Consider the following 11591-nt stretch of genomic DNA (forward strand, 5'->3'; position numbering starts at 1 on the left):
CCTGATCCTTCAGAAAAAGAAGCATTGTTGTACTTTCCGCCGCAAAGCCTATTTTGAATTTCTGACATGTTTGGACTGGTTCACAACGCAAGGTGCGGTAGCTTTTTTTAATTATGGTAGTTTTTCATGTGTGATTTATGAAAGGTTGATTTTAATAGTAATGTTTTGGAAAATTTGGGCGCGCTGAATTTTTTTCTCTTGGCTTTATGGCCCAAGTGAGAACAGTAGCGGTCCCGCTAAACTCAGATTTTTTGGATTATAAATATGATTTTACCGAACTAAACATACATGGTATGGCTGTTAACTGGAGGGTCCATGAAGTTGTCACGCCCTGGCTTAGGTTTATCTTTGTTTGGTCTTTTATTATTTTAGTTAGGCCAGGGTGTGACATGGGGAAATGTTATGTGTTTTGTATTTGGTCTAGGGTTCTTTGTATGTTTAATGGGGCAGTGCTTAGTCTAGGTGTATGTTATGTCTATGGTTGCCTATGATTGGTTCTCTCAATTAGAGACAGCCTGGTCTCGCTTGTCTGTCGATGGAAGCCATTTAGGCGCCATAGTCCATTAGGTAGTTTGGGGGTGATTGTCTATGTCATGTGTAAGTGTCCCAGTGTCCTGCACTTATTGTTTGTTAATAGTTCACGTTTCGTTCTGTTTGTTGTTGAATAGTTTGTATAGTGGTTCGTTCGTTTCGTCTTCAATAAATAAGAAGGAATGTTTATTTACACGCTGCGCCTGGTCCTCCTCACTTAAATGTTACGACGAACGTGACAATGAGTGTCATCTGATGAGATCAATCAAAGGTTAGTGATTCATTTGACTCTATTTCTGCTTTTTGTTACTCCTCTCTTTGGGCTGGAAAAATGGCTGTGTTTTCTGTGGCTAGTGTTACTGACCTAACATAATCGAAGGTCTGCTTGTCACACCGTAAATCTTTTTTGAAATCAGACACTTTGGGTGGATTAACAAGAAGTTTATCTTTAAAATGGTGTATAATACTTGTATGTTTGAGGAATTTGAATTATGAGATTCTTGTTGTTTTGAATTTGCACCCTGCATTTTCACTGGCTGTTGGTTAGGTGGGACGCTCGTCCCCCACATTCCCCCGGCAGAGAAAGTGTTAAAAGGTGCTTTCCAAGCCAATAGACCGAATGTTCCCCCTTCACTCCTGCTTACAGCACCTAACCCAATGTGGCTTTCATAAAAGCTGCAAAAGTGGGGTCAAACGGAGCTGTGAGGAGGAGGAACGGCACTGCCGTACCTGTAAGGCTTCTCGCATCACGAGCCATACACCAAATAAGGGCCATGCGTTCATGCCACCTCTGGCCATGCTGTTCGGCCTCCCTACTCTTGAGGAGAGTACGTTTCCGCGCTCAGCGCAAGTCGAAACAACTGTTCGCTCTTCTGGCCGCCAAATGGTGGAACAAACTCCCTCACGACGCCCAGAGTCAGCGGAGTCCAGATCACCAGTTCCTCGGAGACACGCTGACAACGGCCACCGTCTTTAAGGAATACTCTAGTGATAGATAAGTTCAACCTTCTACCCCCTCCCCTCCCTTAAACAGAGTTAGATGCCTTTGTGAAAAGTGGTCTATATTATCATGGGATATCCATAGGTGAATGCAACCATATTTGTAAGTCCGCTCTGGATAAGAACGCGTGCTGTAAATGACTAAATTGTAATGTAAATGTGTTTTTGTGTGTGGTTGTGTGGTTGTGGTGTGTTTGTGTGTGTGGTTGTGGTGCATGTATAGGTGTTAAGTTGCTGAAACCTGAACACTTTTAATAACTGACAGACATGAGGGAACATGCTTGGCCTTGCAGGCCTTATTAGCTCCTTAGGGCTTTGAACACTGGTAGGCTGAGTATAAACAGGTCGTCATGCCATCTGCTTCACTGAGTGACAGACACGTGTTTTTTTTTTCTAGCTTCTGGCCCCCCACAATTAGCATGAAATGCATTTTATTGTTTTTGTGGCAGAACACTTCACAAACTTACCCCAGAGTGACTATAGTCAAGTACCAGTAGATACGTTCAACAAATGTTACTAAAACCCCAGCTATTAATTCATTAATTAATTGGTAAGCGCACAATTAATTAAATGTGTCAACCATAGGCGGAAGCCCAATAGGGGGCGGTTGGAGCAGACTGCTGACGGGATTAGCTTCCTGTGTGTGAGGGAGATAGCTGCAGAAGACCAGGAATTACCGTCCACACACAACAGAAATGACTCAGCGTTGTTGCCGTGGGTCGGAGAGAGTTTGTTAGGTTTTCAGGTGGGCCGAGTGTGGGTGCTAAGTGAGCAGGGGCTCGAACTTACATGAGCCGTTGCAGAGCATACGTTTCAGCCTCAAGGGCCTCAGCGGAACCCGACAAGACAGACTCACTGAACTCACACACATACAGGGGGCTCTGATGGTAACACCACATACACGCTATGGTACGGAAAACACGCATGCAAGCACACCTGCAACACATTCAAACAGACCACACAACAGGTACAATGAAGTGCACAACTTACAACACAGTCTAAACAGCATAGCATACACACAGTGGACATATACAATCAAAATATACAGGCTAAACACGTACAATGTGTTGGGAATAGCAAGCAGGACCACAGATCAAGGACGGCGGGAGATGCCCCCCCAGCCCCCTTCAAAACCGTCCACTAGGAAAGCAACGTGAAGCACTATTAACCATCAAGTGGCTTGCGGCTTTTGCTAAGGCATTGTGGATTGGCGAATGGAGGGTCGGCGAAGCCGCCAAGCCATCCGGTTCTGAAGGATTGCAGGGTTCAATTTCCAGTTGGTAGGGAATAATGTTTAAATGTCTTTGGGTTTTTCGAAACCCTAAAGTGGTTGTTCCACTGGATATCATAAGGTGAATGCACCAATTTGTAAGTCGCTCTGGATAAGAGCGTCTGCTAAATGACTTAAATGTAATGTAAATGTGTTTGTGTGTGTTGTGTGTGTGTGTGTTGTGTGTGTGTTGTGTGCATGTATAGTGTTAATTGCAAACACCTGAACATCTTAAACTGACAGACTGAGTGACATGCTTGGCTTGAGCCTTATAGCTCCTAGGCTGACACTGTAGCTGAGTATAACAGTGTCATGATCCTGCCTTCACTGCAGTGACACACGTGTTTTTTCTAGACTTCTGCCCCCCCCACATTGCATGACAATGCATTTATATTTTTTTGCAGACACACTCACACTTACACCCAGAGTGACTATAGTCAGTACCGTAGATCCACGTTCAAATAATGTTACTAAAACAGCTATTAAACCTTCATTATTAATTGGTAAGGCACAATTAATTAAATGTTATACCTACAGGAGCCCATAGGGGGCGGTGGAGCAGACTGCTGAGGGATAAGCTCCTTGGTGAGGAGATAGCTGCAGAGACAGAATTACCTCACACACACACAGAAATGACTCAGCGTGTGCTGTGGTCGGAGAGAGTGTTAGGTTTCAGGTGGCGAGTGTGGGTGCTAAAGTGAGAGGGGCTCGACTTACAGAGCCGTGCAGAGATCGTTTCAGCCCCTCAAAGGGCCAGGGACCGACAGACAGACTCACTGACTCACACACATACAGGGGGCTCTGATGTACACACACATACACGCTGGTACGGAAACACGCATGCAAGCACACACTGCACACAATCACAGACACACACACACAGGTACACAATCACACACACACACACAGTCTACAAGCATGCATACACACAGTGACATATACTAATCAAATACAGTACACAGTACATGTGTGGGAACAGCAGCCAGGACCCACCAGATCAAGGACGGCGGGAGATGCCTTCAAAACCGGCCACTAGGAGCAACGGTGAGCACTATTACCATCAAGTAGGCTTGCGGCTTGCTAAGGCATTGTGGATGGGGATGGAGGGCGGGCGAAAGCCGCAAGCTCCGGCTCTGAGGATTGCAGGTCCAATTCCAGTGCTAGGCACTAATTTAAATGTTTTGGTTTTCACCCTATCCCAAACCTTAACCCTTAAATGAACATTCCAATGGGAATTAATGCCTAAACGTAACCGACAAACGTTGAATACTGAAGTCAATCCGTGAGAATAGACTAAGAAAGCAGAGGACTCAACAAACCCCATGCTCATTGGCTGACATTCATCTGAAATATACACATCAGCTGACCAATTAACTTAACAACTCTGGACAAAGACGGGCTAATTGTTAAGAGATGGTAAAAATGTGGCTAAGGGCTGTTTGGTTGCATTTAAGACACTCACATTTTGGCTAAGAACGTACAAACACAATGCTTTAGGGCTAAATAGAGAAAAGAATTAAGATCTTTAAATAGATTCATAATATATTCCGAAACCAGAGCAACCATAGTGAAACCACATTGATTACACAGTCATTTTGTATAATGAACTATAGAATAAAACCAAACATCTGAAATAATACAATAGCAACCTAATTACATGAAAATCATGAGTAATCACATTACTTTTACAAGACCAGGTTACTATAACACTCTATACTACGATCATTGAGATGATGTACATAAGAAGTAAAACAGTAGGACTTTCTGCTTTGTCTCTCCTAATTGAGTACATATTGAACAGGCATCCAACAAACAGCAGAGAGGAACAACAGCAGGACCGATGCCTTGCCAGGGACCAAGTACGCAGCAGAGCCACCCGTGGACCTGGAATGTTTTTGAAGGTGCTCCAGACATTCCGGCATGTGAACGCTTTCACCTGTTCTGGAACCTCTGCCATTCCCACAGGGTCAGTAGAAACCAGGCTGGCGACAGAGGAGACAAGAGCCATCCAACTACAGAAAGAAAACTACAGCAAGAAAATCGCCCTGCATGCATGCGCACACACACACACACTAGCACACACACACACACACACACACAACACAACACACACACACACACACACCCACACACACACCCACACAACACACACACACACACACACACACACAACACACACCACACAACACACACACACACACACACACACACCTTCTACTATTACTTCCGCCTCAAAGCACGGGGGCTTTTCTCAGTTCCATGGTGAATTAAGGACCCTGCTCGTACTTCACAAGTTCAGAGGAAAAGCTCTAGTGTCAACGATTAGATAAGTAACAATAACAACTTTAAAGGTTCACATTTTATCAATCTGGGTAACAAGTCTTTGAGTAGAGGAAGCATGCATGGCAAATGCTGAAAGCTGAATTTCCCCGAAAACAGGGAAGGGTCAGCATTCCTCATAAGTTACGATTACAGAAACGCATGAATAGCAGACGACTGGTTGTGTACATGTGCCGGTCTGTGTGTGTGCCTACGTGTTTGTGTGCCTACGTGTTTGTGTGTATCTCCCTGTTTTACACCCTCCAGACCATCAACACAATTCACCCTGGTCATCCCAGAGACATCAACCAATCTGAGGGGTATTTATCACACACTCTCCCTCTGAGCCCCTCTCCCTAAACCTGTCCCAGTCTGGTCCCTCTGAGCCCCTCTCCCTAACCCTGTCCCAGTCTGGTCCCTCTGAGCCCCTCTCCCTAACCCTGTCCCAGTCTGGTCCCTCTGAGCCCCTCTCCCTAACTCTGTCCCAGTCTGGTCCCTCTGAGCCCCTCTCCCTAACTCTGTCCCAGTCTGGTCCCTCTGAGATTCAGAACTATCTATCTAATTGAACTCAAAGGGTTTTCTTTAACGGAAGCTTCTCTAATGTCAAACATGTAAAGTGTGGTGTACCGCAGGGCAGCTCTCTAGGCCCTCTAGTCATTTTTATTTTTACCAATGACCTGCCACTGGCATTAAACAAAGCCTGTGTGTCCATGTATGCTGATGATTCAACAATATATGCATCAGCAACCACAGCTAAATGTAGTCACTGAAACGCTTAAGAAAGAGTTGCAATTTTGGAATGGGTGGTCAGTAATAAACTGGTCCTGAACATGTCTAAAACTAAGAGCAGTTTACCTTAGATTGTAAACTGTCATGGTCAAAACATATAGATTCAATGGTTGATGGGGAGCGGTCTGTCCGTAAGAAAGATATGCTCTGCTTTTTTGACACCACACTCCAAAAAGCAAGTCCGCAGGTTCTAGTTTTGTCTTATCTTCATTATTGTCCGGTCGAGTGCTGCAAGGAAAGACCTAGATAGGCTGCAGCTGGCCCAGAACAGAGTGGCATGTCTTGCTCTTCATTGTAATCAGAGTGCTGATATAAATACTATGCATACCAGTCTCTCCTGGCTAAGAGTTGAGGAGAGACTGACTGCATCACTTCTTTTTATAAGAAACATTAATGTGTTGAAAATCCCAAATTGTTTGCATAGTCAACTTACACACGGCTCTGACACACACACTTATCCCACCAGACATGCCACCAGGGGTCTTTTCACAGTCGCCAAATCCAGAACAAATTCAAGAAAGTGTACAGTATTATATAGAGTCATTATTGCATGGAACTCCGTACCATCTCATATTGCTCAAAAGAACAGCAAAACTGGTTTCAAAAAACAGATAAAGCAACACCTCACGGCACAACGCCCCCCCCCCCTATATGACCTAGATAGTTTGTGTGTATGTATTGGTATTGATATCTAGGCTATGTGTGCCTTTTTGTATTTATTTTTCAATTGATGTAGTTCTGTCCTGTTCTTGTCTATTCATGTTCTGTATTGTGTCATGTTTTGTGGACCCCAGGAGGTGTAGCTGCTGCTTTTGCAACAGGAATTGGGATCCTAATCAAATGCCTACAGGCTTAACAACACCAATCCTTTACACTGAATACACACCTCTGGGAAACTTGGGATGTTGTTAACTACTGGTGGTAGAGAGAGCTCAACGCACTCTTCTGGATTCCTTCTACACATAGCCAACCCAGCATTAACCGACACTAGTGTAAAACGGTCCAGCATGTGTGTGAGCGCATGTCTGTGTGAGTGTGTTTGAATACATGTGACGTTCATGTGATGTTCATGCGATGTTCATGTGTTGCGTGCATAGAGGCTTTGTTGAACATGATCTAACCACGAGCCAATAGGAGAGAAGAAAGAGACATACCTGGTGGGCAGGAACACTCTTGTGGGATTTCCCTCGCCATGCGCAGCTTGGGCATCACTTCACTCAGTCTCTGGAGAGAGAGAGAGAGAGAGAGTGAGGCTCTGAAACAACGCAAACTTTATGTAGAAACATTCATATATCAGACTTATAGGGGAAAGTGAAGCCCAGGATTGAGGATTACTGCACATTCCAGTTGGTTTGACTTAAGCCAGTTGATAGTTCTCCCTCACCCTCCATTTGGCAAATCTGACCATAATTCTATCCTCCTGATTCCTGCTTACAAGCAAAAACTAAAGCAGGAAGCACCAGTGACTCGGGTCAATAAAAAAGTGGCCAGATGAAGCAGATGCTAAGCTACAGGACTGTTTGCTAGCACAGACTGGAATATGTTCCGGGTTTCTTCCGATGGCATTGAGGAGTTTACCACATCAGTCACCGGCTTCATYAATAAGTGCATCGATGACGTCGTCCCCACAGTGACCGTACGTACATACCCCAACCARAAGCCATGGATTACAGGCAACATCCGCACTGAGCTAAAGGGTAGAGCTGCCGCTTTCAAGGAGCGGAACTCTAGCTTATAAGAAATCCCGCTACGCCCTCCGACAAACCATCAAACAGGCAAAGCTTCAATACAAGACTAAGATTGAATTGTATTACACCGGCTCYGACGCTCGTTGGATGTGGCAGGGCTTGCAAACTATTACAGACTACAAAGGGAAGCATAGCCGCGAGCTACCCAGTGACACTAGCCTACCAGAAGAGCTAAATAACTTCTATGCTCGCGTCGAGGCAAGTAACAGTGAAACATGCATGAGAGCTGGGTGACAGTGTGATCACGCTCTCCATAGCCGATGTGAGTAAGACCTTTAAACAGGTCAACATTCACAAGACCGCAGGGCAAAATGGATTACCAGGATGTGTACTCCGAGCATGCGCTGACCAACTGGCAAGTGTCTTCACTGACATTTTCAACCTGTCCCTGACCGTAATACCAACATGTTTCAAGCAGACCACCATAGTCCCTGTGCCCAAGAACACTAAGGTAACCTGCCTAAATGATTACCAACCCTTTGCACTCATGTCTGTAGCCATGAATTGCTTTGAAAGGCTGGTCATGGCTCACATCAACACCATTATCCCAGAAACCCAAGACCCACTCCAATTCGCATACTGCCCCAACAGATCCACAGATGACGCAATCTCAATCGCACTCCACACTGCCCTTTCCCACCTGGACAAAAGGAACACCTACGTGAGAATGCTATTAGTTTACTACAGCTCAGTGTTCAACACCATAGCGCACTCAAATCTCATCACTAAGCTAAGGAACCTGGGACTAAACACCTCCCTCTGCAACTAGATCCTGGACTTCCTGACGGGCCGCCCCCAAGTGGTAAGGGTAGGTAACAACACATCTGCCACGCTGAACCTCAACACGGGGGCCCATCAGGGGTGCGTGCTCAGTCCCCTCCTGTACTCCCTGTTCAACCATGACTGCATGGCCAGGCATGACTCCAACACCATCATCAAGTTTGCTGATGACACAACAGTAGTAGGCCTGATCACCTACAACAATGAGACAGCCTATAGGGAGGAGGTCAGAGACCTGGCTGTGTGGTGCCAGGACAAACAATCTCTCCCTCAACGGGATCAAGACAAAGGAGATGATTGTGGACTATAGGAAAAGGGGGACCGAGCTCGCCCCCATTCTCATCAACGGGGCTCTAGAGAAGCAGGTTGAGAGCTTCAAGTTCCTTGGTGTCCACATCACCAACAAACTATCATGGTCCAAACACACTAAGACAGTCGTGAAGAGGGCACAACAAAGCCTATTCCCCCTCAGGAGACTGAAAAGTTTKGGCATGGGTCCCCAGATCCTCAAAAGGTTCTACAGCTGCACCATCGAGAGCATCATGACTGGTTGAATCACCGCCTGGTATGGCAACTGCTCGGCCTCCGACTGCAAGGCACTACAGAGGGTAGTGCGTACGGCCCAGTACATCACTGGGGCCAAGCTTCCTCCCACCCAGGACCTCTATACCAGGCGGTGTCAGACGAAGGCCCTAAAAATTGTCAAAGACTTCAACCTCCCTAGTTATAGACTGTTCTCTCTGCTACCGCACGGCAAGCGGTACCAGAGCGCCAAGTCTAGGTCCAAAAGGCTTCTTTACAGCTTCTACCCCCAATCCATAAGACTCCTGAACAGCTAATCAAAGGGCTACCCAGACTATTTGCATTGCCCCCCCCCCCYCYCTTTTACGCTGCTGCTACTCTCCGTTTATTATCTATGCATAGTCACTTTAACTCACTTACATATWACCTCAATTACCTWGACTAACCGGTGCCCCCGCACAATGACTCTGTACCAGTACCCCTTGTATATAGCCTCACTGTTGTTATATTACTGCTGCTGTTTAATATTTTATTACTTTTATTTTCTATTTTTTACTTATCTATTTTTTACTTAACACTTATTTTTCTTAAAACTGCATTGTTGGTTAAGGGCTTGTAAGTAGGAATTTCACTGTATTCGGCGCATTTGAAAAATAAAATTGTATTTGAATTGATTAGTTACAAGAAGACTAAATAAAGCCACCGCTATTCAATGAGACACACTAGTGAATAATGTGGCACGTAATATGGGGCAAATCATTATTGTTATGACTTATAAAAGGACATGAATCTCTTTAGGCATCTATCATTGTATAACACCTTGGTAATATGAATATAATAAAGTTAAGGTAATTACATAATGATAATTTTAACAGCTCAGGTAAGTAATGGATGTAACATTTAAAAAATCCCCTGGTTTTCAATGACCTGTCCTTATTCAGTTATCAAGAGGCAACTTTTTGAGAGATAGGCTATCTAACAGCTTTGTCCAAAGAGATGTRGTGTAAAAGGCTACTGTCATAGCACACAGACAGGCAGTAGGTATCTGCAAGCTTTACACCAGTTATCTTTCATCAAGCAATAACTGACAGAAGGAATCYATCACATAGCAGCGCATTGATCAATACAGTCCGTCGTCTGAGGAATCTATATCAGTCATGTTACTGTCATTGCACGCAACATTACGCACGGCATTTGCTCTGGATAAACTGTATGGATACAAGCAGGAAACTCATGAATCAATAGGAATACACTTTGATATGTTCACTGTTACATTTTAAATGTCCCCAAACAACGGTGTGTAGCCTACCTCTTGCAGTAGCGTCTCGATAGATCTCCTCAGCGTCGGTATTACAGTCCCATCCTCGCGCATGAAGGCGCTCTCCGGCGGGTTGAACACTGTGTTTTTCTCCATCTCCAGCGCATGCAGTCGGTTCTCCAGTTGGTAAGTCTTTAAGCTCATGAGCAGGCACACGGCTATGGAGCTCACGGACAACATGAAACACACCACCGTAGGGAACCCCACCAGACAGCGCATGAGAAGGGACCTGGGCACGCATGGACGGAGCGCTGCCTTGCTCTCCCYGTTATCCACTTTTGAATCCATAACTTTAACTCCCAGTTAGAAAACAAATGGTATTGGTGAATTGATCAATATGCGCATTTAGTAACTGAACTCTGTCAAAGTTGTAGTGTACTGGTGCTGCACATTCAACTCACCCTAACACTGCACCGGGTTCAAAGCGGTGTCCGAAATTAGCCTTGGAACAACAGCCTGAAATGTTATGCGTGTTTCGCGTGGCTTGCATATGGCAGACCCAGATGGGAGCAATCTGGATGCAGACCAGATAAGTTGCGTCCTCGATCCCAGGTCGTTTCGTTCCTCTGCTAGAGTGGATAGATGAGATGGGCAATTAGGCAACAGTCACATTTCTTCTTTWAAAAAAGTAGCATGTTCAGCTAGTTGAGATGCGCCCGCCCTGTGGACCACGTGGGGATGCAGTCTACAGAGGAAGATAATAAGCTCAGCAAAAAAAGAAACGTCCCTTTTTCAGTACCCTGTCTTTCAAACATAATTCAAAAAAATTCAAATAACTTCACAGATCTTCATTGTGAAGAGTTTAAACACTGTTTCCCATGCTTGTTCAATGAACCATAAACAATTAATGAACATCCCCCTTGTGGAATGTCGTTAAGACACTAACAGATTATAGATGGTAGGCAATTAAGGTCACAGTTATGAAAACTTAGGACACTAAAGAGGCATTTCTACTGACTCTAAAAAACACAAAAAAGATGCCCAGGGTCCCTGCTCATCTACGTGAACGTGCCTTAGGCATGCTGCAAGGATGCATGAGGACTGCAGATGTGGCCAGGGCAATAAATTGCAATGTCCGTACTGTGAGATGCCTAAGACAGCACTACAGGGAGACAGGACAGACAGCTGATCGCCCTCGCAGTGGCAAACCAAGTGTATCAACACCTGCACAGGATCGGTACATCCGAACATCACACCTGCGGGACAGGTACAGGATGGCAACAACAACTGCCCAAGTTACACTAGGAACGCACAATCCCTCCATCAGTGCTCAGACTGTCCGCAATAAGCTGAGAGAGGCTGGACTGAGGGCTTA

The 11591-nt window shown here is 45.2% G+C and overlaps 1 long non-coding RNA gene across 1 annotated transcript in view; it reads right to left on the reverse strand.

Annotated features, from left to right (window-relative positions):
• LOC139028130 (uncharacterized) overlaps nucleotides 1–10747 on the reverse strand; it is a 220871-nt gene extending 210124 nt beyond the window's left edge. Inside the window, exons 1-2 of the long non-coding RNA XR_011480309.1 lie at nucleotides 10268–10747; nucleotides 7063–7132 (exon numbers count right to left, since the gene is read on the reverse strand). This is a non-coding gene — a long non-coding RNA (uncharacterized lncRNA). The remainder of the gene's footprint in view (nucleotides 1–7062; nucleotides 7133–10267) is intronic.
• Nucleotides 10748–11591: the final 844 nt, after the last annotated feature.

The sequence above is a fragment of the Salvelinus sp. IW2-2015 genome, linkage group LG8, assembly GCF_002910315.2.
Source record: "Salvelinus sp. IW2-2015 linkage group LG8, ASM291031v2, whole genome shotgun sequence".
In the NCBI taxonomy this organism is placed as follows: Eukaryota; Metazoa; Chordata; class Actinopteri; order Salmoniformes; family Salmonidae; genus Salvelinus; species Salvelinus sp. IW2-2015.